Source organism: Pristis pectinata, chromosome 21, assembly GCF_009764475.1.
Source record: "Pristis pectinata isolate sPriPec2 chromosome 21, sPriPec2.1.pri, whole genome shotgun sequence".
NCBI lineage: Eukaryota > Metazoa > Chordata > Chondrichthyes > Rhinopristiformes > Pristidae > Pristis > Pristis pectinata.
In genome coordinates, this window is record NC_067425.1 from 12,241,753 (window position 1) to 12,254,509 (window position 12,757).

Here is a 12,757-nt window from a genome sequence, read left to right on the forward strand (position 1 = left end):
ATTTTTTCTTTTTCCCTTATGTACTACCTTGATGTACTCATGTATGGAATGGTCTGTCTGGATGGCACAAACAAAAGCTTTTCACTATCTCAGTACATGTGACAATATTAAACCAATTACAATTACCAACTACTTTGCTGGTTGTGTGATGCCCAGGTTTTGAGTTCAGAATCCCAATGTTGTTATGGGCCAGAAAATAAAAGTCAATGACTCTTGCAGCACATCAGGTCTCATTTTACCTCAAACATGATCACCAGCTAATGTTGACCATTACATAGTCAATGTCTGCAGCAATTCCAAAGAGCTTCAGACACCTTCCATTCAAACATTTCTGGGGACCAGCAGTAAATGTGCCCTTGCCAACCCATTACAGAGGGATTAAATGCTTATTAAACAGTTTCTAAAAAGCTACCATAAACCATTTCAGTAGGCATCAGATTTAGATCAATTGAAAATGAGTGCAGAAAGCCTGGGTTAAGAACTGATGCTAGCACAAGGATTCAAATAGTCTCCAGACCTCATGGAAGATAGCAATTTTCTTTGACAATTCTTCCCTGAAAACTGGCTGATGAATTTTGTCACTATTGGCAATACAAGCTTGCCACATGTCAAGTTCCATTCCAAACCTTTCCCTGGTCTTCCTGTATAATTGCCCTGTGACACGTTTCTTACTCTGGATTAATTTTCAGTTCCACTGCTTTCACTCAATGGCATCAGATTTGTTCCTGCTTGGCAAACTTGGGTTCCCTGTACTGTGCTGAAGCAGATTCAAGCTACAGATCTGGCAGCTCCAAAAGTGTTTTATTCATTATATATACACACACACACACAACAGAAATTTGAGAGGTTGTTAGGCAGAACTATCGTAAAGATCAGACACTTAAGCACACTCAAACTGTACTTAAGACCAACAAGATGCCTAGCTGAGGTATCACTCAGGTAAATTTTGTCAGCAGGCATCACAAAGAAAACCCCTTACACCTATTGAGGAGCTATGTCATTAGTTTCTCACTATAAAACTGTCTTCACAGGTAGTTGCCACTTGGAAAAGCCTTTTGTGGTGAAGTTCCACTACTGGTAATAACTGCTGCATTCCCAAACTAGACTGTGGGCACATCTTCATCACCTCAAGCACTGCTCCATGTGCCTGACCACCACCTTCAGGGGCCACACGTACCAACTTTGCCAGCAAAACCCACAAATACCATTCACATTAAAGGAATTCTCCCAATGCTGATTAATCAGACCAAATGTTTCTCCCCCCACTTACCAGCCTGCTAAAAGACCTTTGACTCTTTGTTCCTCAACCTATTGATAAAATGGTTCACGTCATTGGGCAGAGAGATTAAACAATCCCAATAACAAAACCTGGTTAAATCTGTGAAATGCAATCTGCCTGGTTTATTTTAGGCTGACATTAAACAGGTTGAATTTCTGCCTTGTGATGTAGGAACTTGCTCACTGTCACAATTCCAGCATCGTCGTTGATGACTGTGCATTTGCCACAGTGAGTTAGGTCAAGTTGCTGTCACGGTCAGTATGGTAGTATTCTGGAAAAGCAAAAGCAGGCTGGCGCTTCTGATGGTATAGAAACTCTGCAGTCCAATCACACATGCACACACCTAAATTGTCACCGAAGTGAGAAATGTAGCACAATGGCTTTCATTATTGAAGCCATACGTTACTTGGAGGTACAGAGACCTTCATAGGAGATGTGGAATCTCCACCTTGGCAAAGTCCCGGAGTGGCCAAGGATTATACCCCCAACCCTAAATAATGGAGCAAACAAAAGTGATCAATCTGCAGGAAATGGCTCCTTTTAAATGGTGATATTTAGTGTACTCACCAATGCATTAAGTGGTCAGATAAAGATTCTTTTTGAGTGGGATGCAGTAAACTCCGCTTCACAAAAAGCCTTCTTAATTGCAAGTGAGAAACCAGCAATTTGTGGCTGGCAAATTAATAAACTTGAAGCAAACATTAAACAGAGTCTGAGCCCCTGTTTACCACACCCCTAAATCTGGGAACATTTTCACATTGTGCCGAGGTCACAACAAACTGCCAGGACATCTTGTATTGCAGTGCTGCAGCTTTTTAAAAATACATGCCTCACTCTTCTTCCACCCATCCCAGAAGTTACTCGGTGACTGGAGTTTGGCTCCACAAGTGTGGGCTACATTGCAGTACCCTGTCACTGCATTGCACGACCAGAGCATGCAACCTAGGTTGACACTTCAGCACAGGACTGAGGGAATGCTGCAGTGTCCCAGCTGCCGTTTTTAGGACAAGTAATTACATCAGGGGCTCTGCCCTGTGAATCTGATCTAGGGGAACAGAAACAGGTGCAGTTACTGAACACTGCCCAGGCCCAGTAGACAAGCTAGGAAGCAAACTTTGTCACTGCTTTCCTCCAGGGAATGGATATCACTGCAGGAAGGCTGGGATCTTCTCTCACTCCAGAGCCCAGCATCCTCCAATGAATGACTGTTAAAGTGCAAGGGGACCATGAACTACCAACTGTGCCGTCAGATCACTTGGTCGATGCCTTCCCTGTCACCATAAGGCTGTCAATACAAGACAGTACAAGACTGACCTGGGGTAGCACAGCTGCTACCTCACAGCGACAGAGCCTCGGGTTCAATCCTGACCTTGTGTGACGTTCGCACATTCTCCCACATCCCAGTTGGTAGGTTAATTGGCCGCTGTAAATGGACTCGGGTGTGTGGGCAAGTGGTAGGGGAGTTGATGCAATGTGGAGAGAACAAAAAAGGTAGGATTAGTGTAAATGGATGGGATGGCCAGTGTGGACTTGATGGGCCAAAGGCCTATCTACGTGTTGCATCGCTCTATGACTCAATGATCTGGGAGATTCCTCTCCAACATTCTTAAAGATGTCCCAAGCAGGTTCAAGAAACCAGTGATATTACAGAACACAATGACCACAAATCCAGGTTCCAGCAGCAACTCCTTTGAATGCAGCAAGGGAGGAAGAATGAAACGAGCAGGGCTTCTGACTGGTTCTAAATACTTAGCCTCACAATTCAGCTGTCTGTACAATTGTGTTAAAATGACACAGAATCCAACCCGACAGAAAAACAGCTCAGGATGTAATTAAAAACAAAGGCATTAGATTCCACACAGGAAATCAAATCCTTTGGGACCAAACATCTGCAAGCAAGTCAGAGTTAAGGGATCTTCAGCTGCTCTGAAAATTTAATCCCTGCTTATGATGACAGCTGGGTTCAGTTTGAATTGCAGATTGAAGATCCAGTCCACCCTACAGTCACATTATTCCATTAGGTGACTGCACTTGAAATGGCCAGGATAAATCGAGGGCGAAGGGACAGGTAGGAATTCTAAACCTTGGTCTTGTTCACGTCCATTATCCTCCATCAGGATTGAACTTGGCCAAGGAAAAAGGCTGTGCTGCATTTTATACCAAAAGAAACAAAATATCAAGCTTCATTCTCCAAAGTACATGCCTGCCCTAGGAAAATACTAAAATTAACAGCAAATTCAAACCACCAAGTCCCAGACATCTCACTGCAGCACTGTGGACAGGTTGGTCCTGTACAAACAGGGCAACATCAGTGCAACTCCTGAAGAGGAAAGTGCCCCCCATTGTTCAGTGGGGACCTCCACTAGCTTCCAGTTGCCAGTAAGATTTGGAAGCCAAACAAAAATACAATATCCCTGACTCTTTAGAAGCAGCTTACAAGTCTGAAGTGTTGCATTGGTCAGTTATAAGCAAGTGAACATTGGAACAACCCAAACCCAATAATCAATAGTTAACCATTAGGAATAATGTGCAAGGGAATGTCATAATGACATAGAGGGACAGCCAGTCCAGAACCACATGCGTCAAGATCAAAGTTTAAATACCTTTCACTTCTCAGCACATCTAATCTCGTTTGATAAAAGGCACTGCAAAATAACAAAAAAAATTCGGACAACCATCTAGTTCATTATCTGGTTGATTACAATGAATGTGCTGCACTATAACTGTAGCATTATGTCACTGGTCATGAATGACATCTAACACATTCTACCCAATTTATTCACCATGCAAATAGCCGAGTTGTCCACAAGTGTAACGAACACTGAATGCCTGTTCCTCGCCACAGGGGCTGGCTGTGAATCCCTAGCAACAGGGATCACATATCGCTCCTCAATCAGCTAAAACCAGAGCCCCCGCCGTAATACACAAGCTCTCTGCTTAGGTGGATTTGAAAAGCCATAAAGCGAGTGCTGTGGGGTCAATAAGGTAAAAAGCATGGCTAGCAACCCTTCCACTGCATGGGGTGCCCATCATCTGCCTTGATGGTCAGTGGGTACCAGGAAATACTCAGAGCAGAGGCAACACCAACCAACGTAACCTGCCAGCCATGCCCAATTTGTAAAGGTTAGGTCATAATAAAGTCTGACTAATGCCACCTGTCATATCAAACACTACTGACATACCAAAATTCTGTAGCACTATAGAAAAACTCTTCCTCATTATTTCCAACATTTGTCCCCTCTGCTGCGAAGAAATATCAGAATGGATTCTGCATAGTTATTACTATCCAAAATAAGTACTCTCTCATCCTAACACCATCTGACTGGACTAACACAATACCAGCAGATGCACAGTGGTTCCATGTTGGAAATTGCAGGGTGAAAATTAGTCACCATGACAGCAGAAAGGAGAGAACTATCGAAGGAAACTAATGAATGAAAAAAAGACGAAACCTTACTCGCCAGCAAGTGTCTGGGAACCTGTAACACAGCCCACTTTCCATTATTCTTAACGTAACCAGGCTGTGTTATTAACTAAGCTCCTTTCAACAAAGGCAGTACAAACAGTGCTGCACATGAAATATAAACAGGCTCCAGGAGCACAAAAGGCCAAGTGTGCCTGTGTCATAATTTCTATGATTCCAAAATCTAGAGTGTCACAATCAACAGTATTTTTATATAAACTACAACTAAATGTACTGGTTAGAGTGATTCAGGATGGGTCACATGTTCATTCAATCAACCTCAGAACATCCAAGGAAGGTGCACCAGCCAATGCCAGTGAACAACGCTGAGGTTCTCTTTACAAAAAATCTGATTGCTTTCATATCTCGAATGCAAAAAAAAATTAGTTTATTTAGAAATGAATTATATAATCAGAAATTTACAGGCCAGAAGGAAGCTTTTCAACTGCTTCTCAACACCCAACGTACCCAAGCTGATAACAATATTTGTAACTAACACAAGCAAAAGCTATCGAACACCTCCACCAGCTGCTTTAAGTAGCCAGCAACACCACTCAATCTTTAAGGTTCCAAGTCTAAGTACTTGCACAGAGAAATCTAGATAGATACCCAAGTGAAATAGAGGACTGTTTTCTCATGAAACCTCCGAGAAGACCCCTTTAGTTGTTCCTTACTAGCAAACCACAAGGGGTTTTGGCATTCTTCCATTAAATTACATATGGAATACACTTCCTGTAACACCATATTTACTTCCTGTCACAGTGTAGCCATTTCACACATCAACTTTCCCCAAGTTGCTGTCAGAAATGCATGTCAGTCTCTGATAGTTCAGAAAATAGTCAATATAAGAGATGGGATTTGGACATCCAAATTCACTGCTTCAGAAGATTCCTTAATGAATTAATCCCAACCAGTCAGCTAGATCAAGGCAGAAGTGCGTGAGCAGGACACATCATTCCAGCTACTTTCATGAGTAGCTGGTGTTTCAATCAAAGAGTGGAGTTAGTAACAACTCACTTATGTTGTTGGCACATGTCCCTCTAATGGGGACTTGTTTGCCCTGTGTTCTTGAACAGTGCAAATGATCTCCCTTCAGTCGAAGATTAAACAAGTTGCAATCTCAAGTATGGCTCTACAGCAACCAGTAATAGCCATATCCAAAAATGGTTATCAAACATAGCTGCAGACCAAAATAACAAACAGGCAAATTCAAATGCAATGATTTGGTGATAAATTTCCACTCTACGAACAAGATCCCAAATCTTGCCATTGCTCCACTTGAGATCACAAAGTGGATATATTAACAGCTACAAGCCCTTACAACACCTCTGATGTTGTACTGAAGACTTGTGTTCCAGAACTAGCCGAACCTCTTGTCAAGTACTTCCAGTATAGCTACTCAGAAGCAAGTTGTTCGATTGTGCCCCATTCATGAAATCCAGGACAAATACAAATCATGCCAATTATCACACCTTCAGCTAATTCTATCTTCAGTAAAGTGATGGAACGTGTTAGCAACCAAGTTGCCAGGCAGCAATAATTCACCAACAACCTGCTCACTCACTGAGTACCTGATTTCATTGCAGCCTTGGTCCAAACAGCAGAATCTCAGGTGGTGAGGAGAGAGACTGCCTTTGACATCAAGGCAGCATCTGACAGCGAAGGGCATCAAGCAGCATGGGTAAAATTGGAATCAGTGGGAACTACAGGAAATCTCAAGCACTGGTTGGAGTTGTACCTCAGCATCCAAAGTCCAAACATCTTCAGCTGCTTCAACACCTTCCACCATAAAGTCAAAAATGGGAATGTTCAGTCCCATTCACAAAGCATCAGGAAGTGAAGCCAGAGACACAAGAGACTGCAGATGCAGGAATCTGGAACAAAAGCCAAACTGCTGGAGGAGGTCAGCAGGTCAGGCAGCATCTGCTGAGGGAAATGGACAATCAACATTTCGGATCAAAATCCTCAATCTGGACCTGATGAAGAAACTCATTCTGAAATATCAACTGTCCATTTCCCTGTACAGAAAACAAAGCCACTTGCATGCAAAATGTTCAGACACTTAAGGCATAGGCTGATAGGGGACAAGTAAGCTTCACCAATATCAAGTAAAGATCAGAGTGTAACCAACTCCCTTTGACATCCAGCCAATCATCAACTTTGAGTTTTCCATCATTTCTAGTCCAGTTAAACTCGTCAGTAAGCTGAAAGACTGCAAGGGCAGGGATTCTGCAGCAAACAACTTAATTCCTGATGTCCTAAAGTCTTTCCACCATTTACAAGACACAGTAGGAAGTCATCACAACTGTTTTGACAGCAAGCATCACCCAAACTGCAACCTCTGCTTAAAAAGAGCGGAGGCAGCAGACCTATGGGAAGCCTCCATTCTGCAACTTCTCTTCATCCCAACTTGGAAATCATTGCCATTCCATCATCGTTGGGTCAAAATCCCAGACTCCCAACCTAATGGCACCACAGGAGTACATCAACACTCTACACAGCAATTCAAGATGGTGAATGGTAATTGCTTTCAAGGTTAACAATTTATGGGAATTAAATGCTGGCCTTGACAGCAAAAGCCACATCTCATGAATGAATAATTGGAAAAGAAAGACATAAGGAACTTGGATAATCAACCAAGTCGGTAATCGTTTTGTTCTCGCAGGGAACCTCAGCCATCCAGAATCAATTCCATTCATCAACAAATCACCTCCCACAGGCAGGGAGGCTTTCTGCAGCAAATGGCTCACCTCCTGATCTCCTAGAAGTACCCCAACCCCCACTATAAGACGGAAGTTTGGATGTTACTGCATAGTCTCTGGAACAAGATGGAAAAGCACAGTGAAAACTGTGGGGCCTTTGGTCATCGAGATGTGCAAATAACCCAGAACATTCTAACAAGCTGTTTAATGGCCAGATCCACTGACGGAGGACCACCAACAGTTAATTGAACACTTACAAATCATGCTTTGTTAACCTTTTGTCAACTCCTTTAAATTACACAAGTTTCTATATCTCATTTATAATGGGAGCCTTCCCTTTTAAGACTCAGGGTAATTGTGCCCTCCAGCCATTTGATGGTGCTGTCGCACGTGAATCGCCCAGCTCAACGTAGATCACATGCACAGAATGGCCTTTTTCTGCCCATGTCCTCCATGCCAGTGTCTGTTTATGCTCCACTTCCTGCCTCTCCTAACTCAGCATTACCTTCTATTCCTTCTCCTTCATGTACATTTAGCAATAATGCTATTCCCTCAAAAACTCCCATGGCTACTTTATAGTCTAATAACACTGGCTAAAAAAACTGTTATAATTGCTTAATGAAGTACCTTACTGAAAATCTGCAAGAACTGGTCCAAGGACCCACCAGCATCTCATCCATCTGTACCACCAGACAACATGTCGGCTTGACTCCCCGAACACACTGTCCCAGGACTGCAACCCAGGGAGCAAGACATTTGAGATCCAATCCCCGAAAAGTTTCTCTAATCCAATACCACTAATATTTGGGAATCTCAGGTAGCACCAACACTTCCTTCCTCCTATAAATCTTTGGATCAAATCTGTTAATCTCAGGAAGTGTGCACATCAAAGAGATGAATCTCAGGAGCCTGGAAAACCACAAATGGAGCTGGACAAAGTGTGCAAGAATAGACACGTCAGATCAGAAATCCACAGCACAGGAGGCGGACATTCAGCCCATCGTGCGTGTGACAGCTTCCTCCCACGCAAACATCAAACGTGGAAGGAAAAGCTAACAAAAAAGGGAGAAGATATCAATTCCTCGGCCACTACCACCTTGCTCTCTCCAAATGGGCCAGTGGGAGGAGGCTTGTCTTGGAGAAGTCACACATTATCAAACTTTTAATTTCTCCTCCCTTCCCCCTGTAATTTCACAGCACCGAGGAAGGGCACAATTCAGACCAACAACTAAAAAAATGTTGGTGCAAAGTGTCGCCCTGGCAACACTTCCTCAAAATAATCACACAGCTCAACAATGTTGGTTCTAGCAAGTTCCCAGTGTCGCCTCGGTTGCAGACCCGCTGCTAATCGATGCTTAACACACACACACACACTCTCTCTCTCTCTCTCTCTTCTGGTCCCAACACAGGCTTCAATTGAAGTTGTAACCGCGGCGCAGCGGACCCCTTGCTGCGGGTCCACAGGCCACTATCGCTACAATGGGGGGGGGGGGGGGGGGGAAGAGGGGGGAGAAGAGAGAACATAAACGGACCTCAGCAGCTACTGCTATTAAAATAAAAGCACACATGCAGAAGTGGGCAAGCGGGCCGGGTAAACATAAAGCGATTGTCCCGGGTGTCGCAGTAACAAATGTTTGGAAAGGGTTCTTGGGATGGGATCCGGACCTGCATCGTGACCGATCCACCCCCACAACTTGCTCAACACCTACCCCCCCCCCCCACAAAAAAGCTGGAGCCCAGGAAATTTCCATTAAGTGGGACTTGTGACCTCATTTACCCGGTAAATAAGGTTTTCAGTGCGACTGTCGCCACACTGTGTTTGAAGACTTGTACCGTTGTTAAAAGAGAGGTTAAATAATTAGATTTAAAAGGTGGCTCATCTTCCCCTTTTTCTTTCTTCCTCTTTTCCCTCCCCCCTCTCTCTCCTTCCCTCTCTCATTCATTCCTTCCCTCCCCGCCTCTCTCTCCTTCCCTCTCTCATTCATTCCTTCCCTCCCCCCTCTCTCCTTCCCTCTCTCATTCATTCCTTCCCTCTCTCATTCCTCCCCTCCCTCATTCCTCCCCTCTCTCATTCCTCCCCTCCCTCATTCCTCCCCTCCCTCATTCCTCCCCTCCCTCATTCCTCCCCTCCCTCATTCCTCCCCTCCCTCATTCATTCCTCCCCTCCCTCATTCATTCCTCCCCTCCCTCATTCATTCCTCCCCTCCCTCATTCATTCCTCCTCCCCCCTTCCTCCCCCACTCATGACTCTACCATGCTTTGCTGAGGCTCCATTCCCCCTCTCTCTCGTTGCTCACACTGGCTTCGCCAGCAGCGAAGACGCCGGTGCTGCTGGTCTAACAAGCGCTCGCCGCTCGCCTGCCCCTTCTCTCCTGCAGCCTCTCCGGATCACACTCGCTCTCGACGCTCTTCGAATCGGATCTGGAAGAAATAAAAGCCACAGCTCCACCTCCCAGCCTCTTAAAGCAGGGACTGAGCTCACGGGCAGTGTACTTAGATTACACAATTTAAAGAGACAGTCCACTCAAATCCTTCAACCAAGCGGTGCCTTCAGGATGGATTTATAGCTTTTTTGGGGGAAACACATTTCTCTTGAATCTTTAATTTATATCGCATTGATATCAATCCATAAATTACAGTTTCCTTATATAAAAGAGTCAATGCCTTATTTTGTTTGGAAGCCAAATACAACAGTGGGAAAATAATCCAATCAGTTTAGGTTCCTTCACACACATTAGTAGAGATCCATCGTCTAATAAGAAAATATCCCTTGGAGACACGAGGGACTGCGGATGCCGGAATCTGGAGCATAAAAAAACCTGCTGGAGGCATTAACATGTTCAGAGTCTTGAGTGGTTATGATGGTTTCTCAGTTTGGGCCATTCAGTCTGATCCCAACTAAGGCTTTCAACCAGTTGTTTAGTTTCCCATTTCTGTAAAAAGTTTCATGTCTGTAACACGATTGAAAACATTGTTGATATCTCCAGGTCCTGTAGCTCTGGAAGACCCTGACCTGAATGTAATGGTCTCACAATGAAACTAGAAGTTTTGAAAGGAGGTTCACTGAGATGAGAGGATTGGTTTATGAGAGGATTTAAGAAATTAGATCCATGTTCTTTGGAGTTTAGGAGAATGAGGGATTAGTAAAACATGTGAGATCTCAAGGGGGGCAGGGTAGAGTTCCACTGGTGGGAGAATCTAATGAGAGGCACAATTGCTAGATTCGGAGGCGGACATTTTAAACAGAGGTGCGCAGGAACTTCTGCTGGCAGATGGTGGTGAATCTCTGGAATTCTCTGCAGCAGAGGTTTGCAGAGCCAAGATCACTGGAAGTATTTAAAGAGGAAGTAGATGCATTTTCAAAAGATCAGAGAATAGAGGGCTGTAGGGAGCTGGCACAGAAGAGATGAGGCCTGGGGCAAATCAGCCATGATCAGATTGAAAGGCAGGGCACGTTCGAGGGGCCGAGTGGCCTACTCCTGCTCTTATTTTTAAAAAAATTTTATACTCTTAATACTTATAATGGTGCTAAAATGATTTTGACAAGTCTAATTGTGTGCATATGTGCACCATCTACTAAGTACGCTGAGGCAAATGACCACAGCTTTGTTGATGGCACCTCCTCTACTGTAACCTCTACCACACAAAAGAACTAGAGAAGGTATGGAGGAAATCTTCTACGTTGCATGCTATTCTTCCTTGGAAATATATTATTGATCCTTCACCAGTGCTGGGTCAAAGTCATGGAACTCCTGTTCCAATAGTATAGGTGGATTCTATTCAGCAGTCAAGCTCCAGAAACAACTCGTACCCAGTTTCTCAAGGGCAACTGAGGATGGACAATATATAAAGCTAGCAATTCCCAAATCCCATAAATGAATTCTTAAAAAAAAATCAATTCAGAGTCCATAAGGATGATCATGAATGATAATTCATTAATGGAGTGGGTATTTTCAAGACAGAATTATGTTTCTTGGAAGGAGGCAGTAATAGGTTACTTGGGCATTTCTCTTTCCCGTACGAAACTTGCATGACCATAGAAGTGTTGTGGGTGCCAATATTATCAGCGTCCTGCTGCTCCATCTATTCCATGTGGTCTTGGGCACAAACACCTGGGTTAGTTGGTTTCAGGAAACCCATTTAGAAATACAAAGGTATTTTCTGATTTTAATGACCCCTTCAAGTTTTCTGATCTACCAGAGGATAAGTGAAGGGTCTCATGCTTTGTGGGTCTTTAGAACATTTTGAAGCCATTCTCAATCCTAATTAAAATGGTTTTGATGGATGTGTATCCTTGCAAACCTTGCAAGCGGCCAACAGTCATCCTGGATCACTCAGGTTGGCCTCCATCTCAGTTTCAAAGAATTCCTTCTCCATTTGCTTTGAGAATGTCCACCAACATGGTGTGGGAAACAATTGCAATTTGCTACTCAGAGCAGCAGGGCCCATAAACCTTATCAGTGATGGATCTTGAAGATCTTTCATCCACCAATTGTTCACTGATGATTTTCTACTACCTCAATGCACTGTGTAATGAATTGATCTGTATGAACGGTGTGCAAGACAAGTTTTTCACTGTACCTCGGTACATGTGACAATAATAAACCAATTTACCAATTTAAAAGCAGGTGAACGATGGGGAGTTTCCTGTTCTGGACAGGAGCTCTGCACCGTCTGAAGGGTCAGTGGAAGTTTGGAAGTGAAGAACATTCAGACCTTCTTTAACCAGGAACATTTGAACTGAGTAAAGTTTACCTAATGGCAAGTGAAACACATTCATAGAGTCATACAGCACAGAGACAGACCCTTCAGCACACCAATTCTGCACCACCATCAAGCCACCATTTACAGTAATCCTACACAGATCCTGTTTTATTCTTCCCACATTCCCATCAACTCTTTCCAAACTCTACCCCTCACCTACACACAAGCAGCAATTTACAATGGCCAATTAACCTACCAACCTGCACATCTTTGGAATGTGGAAGGAAATCAGAACACCCAGAAGACACCCACGTGGTCACAGGGACAATGGGAACTCCACACAGAGAACACCGGAGGTGAGGGTTGAACTTGGGCCACTTGAGCTGTGAGGCAGCAGCTCTTCTAGCTGTCCCAATGTGCCACTCAAACAGCCCTGATAATAACGTAAGATTCATTTTTATATAGATAACGTTATATAGGCATGAAATAACAAAGCTAAATTCTTCCAGTCATGTAGTCTTTGTGTTCAAATCACAACATGTTTCCCAGGGAATGTTGCAGCACACTGGTTAGGTATAACTGTTCCATTGATAAAATGGCAGGTGATAT

The 12,757-nt window shown here is 43.8% G+C and overlaps 1 protein-coding gene across 3 annotated transcripts in view; it reads right to left on the reverse strand.

Moving 5' to 3' along the window:
• Window positions 1-9,979, reverse strand: part of dusp14 (dual specificity phosphatase 14) — a 29,341-nt gene extending 19,362 nt beyond the window's left edge. Inside the window, exon 1 of one of the 3 annotated variants that reach the window (XM_052035452.1) lies at window positions 9,698-9,979. The gene's annotated coding sequence lies outside the window, so the exon portion shown is untranslated. The remainder of the gene's footprint in view (window positions 1-9,697) is intronic. The other 2 variants (XM_052035454.1, XM_052035455.1) reach the window with 2 other exon arrangements.
• Between the last annotated feature and the right edge of the window lie 2,778 nt (window positions 9,980-12,757).